Here is a 6,322-nt window from a genome sequence, read left to right on the forward strand (position 1 = left end):
AGAAGCTCCCAGGACAGAAAGCGATTGTTCCATTTCTAGGCTTAATCGGGCCCCATCATTGGCACCTGAGAGCCCAAGGTTGCCACCTATACCCTGGGCGCAAAGCTCGACCATGCGTGCTACGTGAGGGTCCGGGAAATTGCCGTTTCTCATTCCAGAATTCCAGACCGATGAAGATTCCTCCCAGGGAAAAGGTGTCAGGACAGAAAGCGATTGTTCCTTTTCAAGGGTTAATGGGGCCCCAAAATTGACACCTGAGAGCCCAAGGCTGCAACCTTTTCCCTGAGCGCCAAGCTCGACGGTGCGTGCCACTTGCGGGTCCAGGAATGTGCTGTTTCTCATCCCAGAATTCGAGGCCGATGAAGATTTCTCCCAGGGAAAAGGTGCCAGGACAGAAAGCAATTGTGCCTTTTCTTGGGTTAATGAGGTCCCAAAATTGACACCTGAGAGGCCAAGGCTGCCCCCTTTTCCCTGGGTGTAAAGCTCGACGGAGCGTTCCACGTGCGGGTTGGGAAAGTGCCATTTTACAGCCCAGAATTCCAGACCTATGAAGATTCCTCCCTGGGAAAAGGTACCAGGAGACAAAGCCATTGTGTATTTTGTAATGCTAATTGGGCCCCATCATTGGCACCTGAGAGCCCAAGGCTGCCACCTTTTCCCTGGGTGCAAAGCTCGACGGTGCATACCCTGTGCGGGCCCGGGAAAGGGCCGTTTTTCAGCCCAGAATTCCAGACGGAAGTCGATTCCTCTCTGGGAAAAAAGAGTCAGGACAGAAAGCCATTGTGCCTTTTCTAGGGGTAATGGGGCCCCATCTTTGGCACCTGAGAGCCCAAGGCAGCCACCTTTTCCCTGGGCGCAAATGTCGACGGCGCGTGCCACTTGCAAGTCCGGGAAAGTGCTGTTTCTCAAGCCAGAATTCCAGGCCAGCGAAGATTTCTCCCTGGGAAAAGGTGCCAGGACAGAAAGCGATTGTGCCTTTTCTAAGGTTAATGGGGCCCCAAAATTGGCAGCTGAGAGCCCAGGGCTGCCACCCTTTCCCTGGGCGCAAAGCTCGACGGTGCATGCCACATGCGGGTAAGGGAAAGAGCCGTTTTCAGCCCAGAATTCCAGACCAATGAAGATTCCTCCCAGGGAAAAGGTGCCAGGACAGAAAGCCATTGTGCCTTTTCTAGGGTTAGTGGGGCCCCATCATTGCCACCTGAGAGACCAAGGCTGCCACCTTTTGCCTGGGCACAAAGCTCGACGGTGCGTTCCACTTTAAGTTCTGGGGAAGTGCCGTTTTCAGCCCAGAATTCCAGATAGATCAAAATTCCTCCCAGGGAAAAGATGCCAGGACAGAAAGCGATTGTTATTTATCTAGTGTTAACGGGGACCCATCATTGGCACCTGAGAGCCCAAGGCTGCCACCTTTACCCTGGGCGCAAAGCTAGATGGTGCCTGCCACGTGCAGGTCAGAGAAAGTGCTTTGTTCAGCCCAGGATTCCAGACGGATGACGACTCCTCCCAGGGAAAAGGCTCCCAGGACAGAAAGCCATTGTGCTTTTTGTAAAGGTAATGGGGCCTCATCATTGGCACCTGAGAGCCCAAGACTGCCACCTTTTCCCTGGACGCAAAGCTCGATGGTGCGTTCCACTTGCGGGTCCAGGAAAGTGCCGATTCTCAGACCAGAATTCCAAACCGATGAAGATTCCTCCCTGGGAAAAGGTGCCAGGACAGAAAGCCATTGTGCCTTTTGTAGGGGTAATGGGGCACCATCATTGGCAGCTGAGAGCCCAAGGCTGCCCCCTTTTCCCTGGGCGCAAAGCTCGACGGTGTGTACCTTGTGCGGGTTTGGGGCAGTGCCATTTTTGAACCCAGATGTCCAGACGGACGAAGATTCCTCCCTGGGAAAAGGTGCCAGGACAGAAAGCAAGTGTTATTTTTCTAGTGTTAACGGGGCCCCATCATTGGCACCTGAGAGCCCAAGGCTGCCACCTTTTGCCTGGGCGCAAATGTCGACGGCGCGTGCCACTTGCGGGTCCGGGGAAGTGCCATTTTTCAGCCCAGAATTCCAGACGGACGAAGACACCTCCCAGGGAAAAGGTGCCAGGTCAGAAATCGAATTGTCCTTTTCTAAGGTCAATGGTGCCCCATCATTGGCACCTCAGACTTCAAGGCTGCCACCTTTTCCGTGGGCGCAAACATCAACGGCGCGTACCACTTTCTTGTCCGGGAAAGTGCCGTTTTTCAGCCCTCAATTCCAGACGGATGAAGACTCCTCACAGGGAAGAGGCTCCCAGGAAAGAAAGCGATTGTTCCATTTCTAGGGTTAATCGGGCTCCATCATTGGCACCTGAGAGCCCAAGGTTGCCTCCTATACCCTGGGCGCAAAGCTCGACCATGCGTGCTACGTGAGGGTCCGGGAAATTGCCGTTTCTCATTCCAGAATTCCAGACCGATGAAGATTCCTCCCAGGGAAAAGGTGTCAGGACAGAAAGCGATTGTTCCTTTTCCAGGGTTAATGGGGCCCCAAAATTGACACCTGAGAGCCCAAGGCTGCAACCTTTTCCCTGAGCGCCAAGCTCGACGGTGCGTGCCACTTGCGGGTCCAGGAATGTGCTGTTTCTCATCCCAGAATTCGAGGCCGATGAAGATTTCTCCCTGGGAAAAGGTGCCAGGACAGAAAGCAATTGTGCCTTTTCTAGGGTTAATGAGGTCCCAAAATTGACACCTGAGAGGCCAAGGCTGCCCCCTTTTCCCTGGGTGTAAAGCTCGACGGAGCGTTCCACGTGCAGGTTGGGAAAGTGCCATTTTACAGCCCAGAATTCCAGACCTATGAAGATTCCTCCCTGGGAAAAGGTACCAGGAGACAAAGCCATTGTGTATTTTGTAATGCTAATTGGGCCCCATCATTGGCACCTGAGAGCCCAAGGCTGCCACCTTTTCCCTGGGTGCAAAGCTCGACGGTGCATACCCTGTGCGGGTCCGGGAAAGGGCCGTTTTTCAAACCAGAATTCCAGACGGAAGTCGATTCCTCTCTGGGAAAAAAGAGTCAGGACAGAAAGCCATTGTGCCTTTTCTAGGGGTAATGGGGCCCCATCTTTGGCACCTGAGAGCCCAAGGCAGCCACCTTTTCCCTGGGCGCAAATGTCGACGGCGCGTGCCACTTGCAAGTCCGGGAAAGTGCTGTTTCTCAAGCCAGAATTCCAGGCCAGCGAAGATTTCTCCCTGGGAAAAGGTGCCAGGACAGAAAGCGATTGTGCCTTTTCTAGGGTTAATGGGGCCCCAAAATTGGCAGCTGAGAGCCCAGGGCTGCCACCCTTTCCCTGGGCGCAAAGCTCGACGGTGCATGCCACATGCGGGTAAGGGAAAGAGCTGTTTTCAGCCCAGAATTCCAGACCAATGAAGATTCCTCCCAGGGAAAAGGTGCCAGGACAGAAAGCCATTGTGCCTTTTCTAGGGTTAGTGGGGCCCCATCATTGCCACCTGAGAGCCCAAGGCTGCCACCTTTTGCCTGGGCACAAAGCTCGACGGTGCGTTCCACTTTAAGTTCTGGGGAAGTGCCGTTTTCAGCCCAGAATTCCAGATAGATCAAAATTCCTCCCAGGGAAAAGGTGCCAGGACAGAAAGCGATTGTTATTTATCTAGTGTTAACGGGGACCCATCATTGGCACCTGAGAGCCCAAGGCTGCCACCTTTACCCTGGGCGCAAAGCTAGATGGTGCCTGCCACGTGCAGGTCAGAGAAAGTGCTTTGTTCAGCCCAGGATTCCAGACCAATGAAGACTCCTCCCAGGGAAAAGGCTCCCAGGACAGAAAGCCATTGTGCTTTTTGTAAAGGTAATGGGGCCTCATCATTGGCACCTGAGAGCCCAAGACTGCCACCTTTTCCCTGGACGCAAAGCTCGATGGTGCGTTCCACTTGCGGGTCCAGGAAAGTGCCGATTCTCAGACCAGAATTCCAAACCGATGAAGATTCCTCCCTGGGAAAAGGTGCCAGGACAGAAAGCCATTGTGCCTTTTGTAGGGGTAATGGGGCACCATCATTGGCAGCTGAGAGCCCAAGGCTGCCCCCTTTTCCCTGGGCGCAAAGCTCGACGGTGTGTACCTTGTGCGGGTTTGGGGCAGTGCCATTTTTGAACCCAGATGTCCAGACGGACGAAGATTCCTCCCTGGGAAAAGGTGCCAGGACAGAAAGCAAGCGTTATTTTTCTAGTGTTAACGGGGCCCCATCATTGGCACCTGAGAGCCCAAGGCTGCCACCTTTTGCCTGGGCGCAAATGTCGACGGCGCGTGCCACTTGCGGGTCCGGGGAAGTGCCATTTTATAGCCCAGAATTCCAGACGGACGAAGACACCTCCCAGGGAAAAGGTGCCAGGTCAGAAATCGAATTGTCCTTTTCTAGGGTCAATGGTGCCCCATCATTGGCACCTCAGACTTCAAGGCTGCCACCTTTTCCGTGGGCGCAAACATCAACGGCGCGTACCACTTTCTTGTCCGGGAAAGTGCCGTTTTTCAGCCCTGAATTCCAGACGGATGAAGACTCCTCACAGGGAAGAGGCTCCCAGGAAAGAAAGCGATTGTTCCATTTTTAGGGTTAATCGGGCTCCATCATTGGCACCTGAGAGCCCAAGGTTGCCTCCTATACCCTGGGCGCAAAGCTCGACCATGCGTGCTACGTGAGGGTCCGGGAAATTGCCGTTTCTCATTCCAGAATTCCAGACCGATGAAGATTCCTCCCTGGGAAAAGGTGTCAGGACAGAAAGCGATTGTTCCTTTTCTAGGGTTAATGGGGCTCCATCATTGACACCTGAGAGCCGAAGGCTGCAACCTTTTCCCTGAGCGCAAAGCTCGATGGTGCGTGCCACTTGCGGGTCCAGGAATGTGCTGTTTCTCATCCCAGAAATCGAGGCCGATGAAGATTTCTCCCTGGGAAAAGGTGCCAGGACAGAAAGCAATTGTGCCTTTTCTACGGTTAATGGGGCCCCAAAATGGACACCCGAGACCCCAAGGCTGCCACCTTTTCCCTGGGCACAAATGTCGACGGCGCGTGCCACTTGCAAGTCCGGGAATGTGCCGTTTCTCATCCCAGAATTCCAGGCCAGCGAAGATTTCTCCCTGGGAAAAGGTGCCAGGACAGAAAGCGATTGTGCCTTTTCTAGGGTTAATGGGGCCCCAAAATTGGCAGCTGAGAGCCCAGGGCTGCCACCTTTTCCCTGGGCGCAAAGCTCGACGGTGCGTGCCACTTGCGGGTAAGGGAAAGTACCATTTTTAAGCCCAGTACTCCAGACCTATGAAGATTCCTCAGAGGGAAAATGTACCAGGAGACAAAGCCATTGTGTATTTTGTAATGCTAATTGGGCCCCATCATTGGCACCTGTGAGCCCAAGGCTGCCACCTTTTCCCTGGGTGCAAAGCTCGACGGTGCATACCCTGTGCCGATCCGGGAAAGGGCCGTTTTTCAGCCCAGAATTCCAGACAGAAGTCGATTCCTCTCTGGGAAAAGGTGTCAGGACAGAAAGCCATTGTGCCTTTTCTAGGGTTAATGGGGCCCCATCGTTGGCACCTGAGAGCCCAAGGCTGCCACCTTTTCCCTGGGCGCAAATGTCGACGGCGCGTGCCACTTGCAAGTCCGGGAATGTGCCGTTTCTCATGCCAGAATTCCAGGCCAGCGAAGATTTCTCCCTGGGAAAAGGTGCCAGGACAGAAAGCGATTGTGCCTTTTCTAGGGGTAATGGGGCCCCAAAATTGGCAGCTGAGAGCCCAGGGCTGCCACCTTTTCCCTGGGCGCAAAGCTCGACGGTGTGTGCCACTTGCGGGTAAGGGAACGAGCCGTTTTCAGCCCAGGATTCCAGACCAATGAAGATTCCTCCCAGGGAAAAGGTGCCAGGACAGAAAGCCATTGTTCTTTTTCTAGGGGTAATGGGGCACCATCATTGGCACCTCAGAGCCCAAGGCTGCCACCTTTTCCCTGGGCACAAAGCTCGACGGTGCGTTCCACTTGCAGGTCCGGGGAAGTGCCGTTTTCCAGCCCAGAATTCCAGACGGACGAAAATTCCTCCCAGGGAAAAGGTGCCAGGACAGAAAGCCATTGTTATTTATCTAGTGTTAACGGGGACCCATTGTTGGCACCTGAGAGCCCAAGGCTGCCACCTTTCCCCTGGACGCAAAGCTCGATGGTGCGTTCCACTTGCGGGTCCAGGAAAGTGCCGATTCTCAGACCAGAATTCCAAACCGATGAAGATTCCTCCCTGGGAAAAGGTGCCAGGACAGAAAGCCATTGTGCCTTTTGTAGGGGTAATGGGGCACCATCATTGGCACCTCAGAGCCCAAGGCTGCCCCCT

Source organism: Pithys albifrons, chromosome 30 (genome assembly GCF_047495875.1).
Source record: "Pithys albifrons albifrons isolate INPA30051 chromosome 30, PitAlb_v1, whole genome shotgun sequence".
NCBI classification, from domain to species: Eukaryota; Metazoa; Chordata; class Aves; order Passeriformes; family Thamnophilidae; genus Pithys; species Pithys albifrons.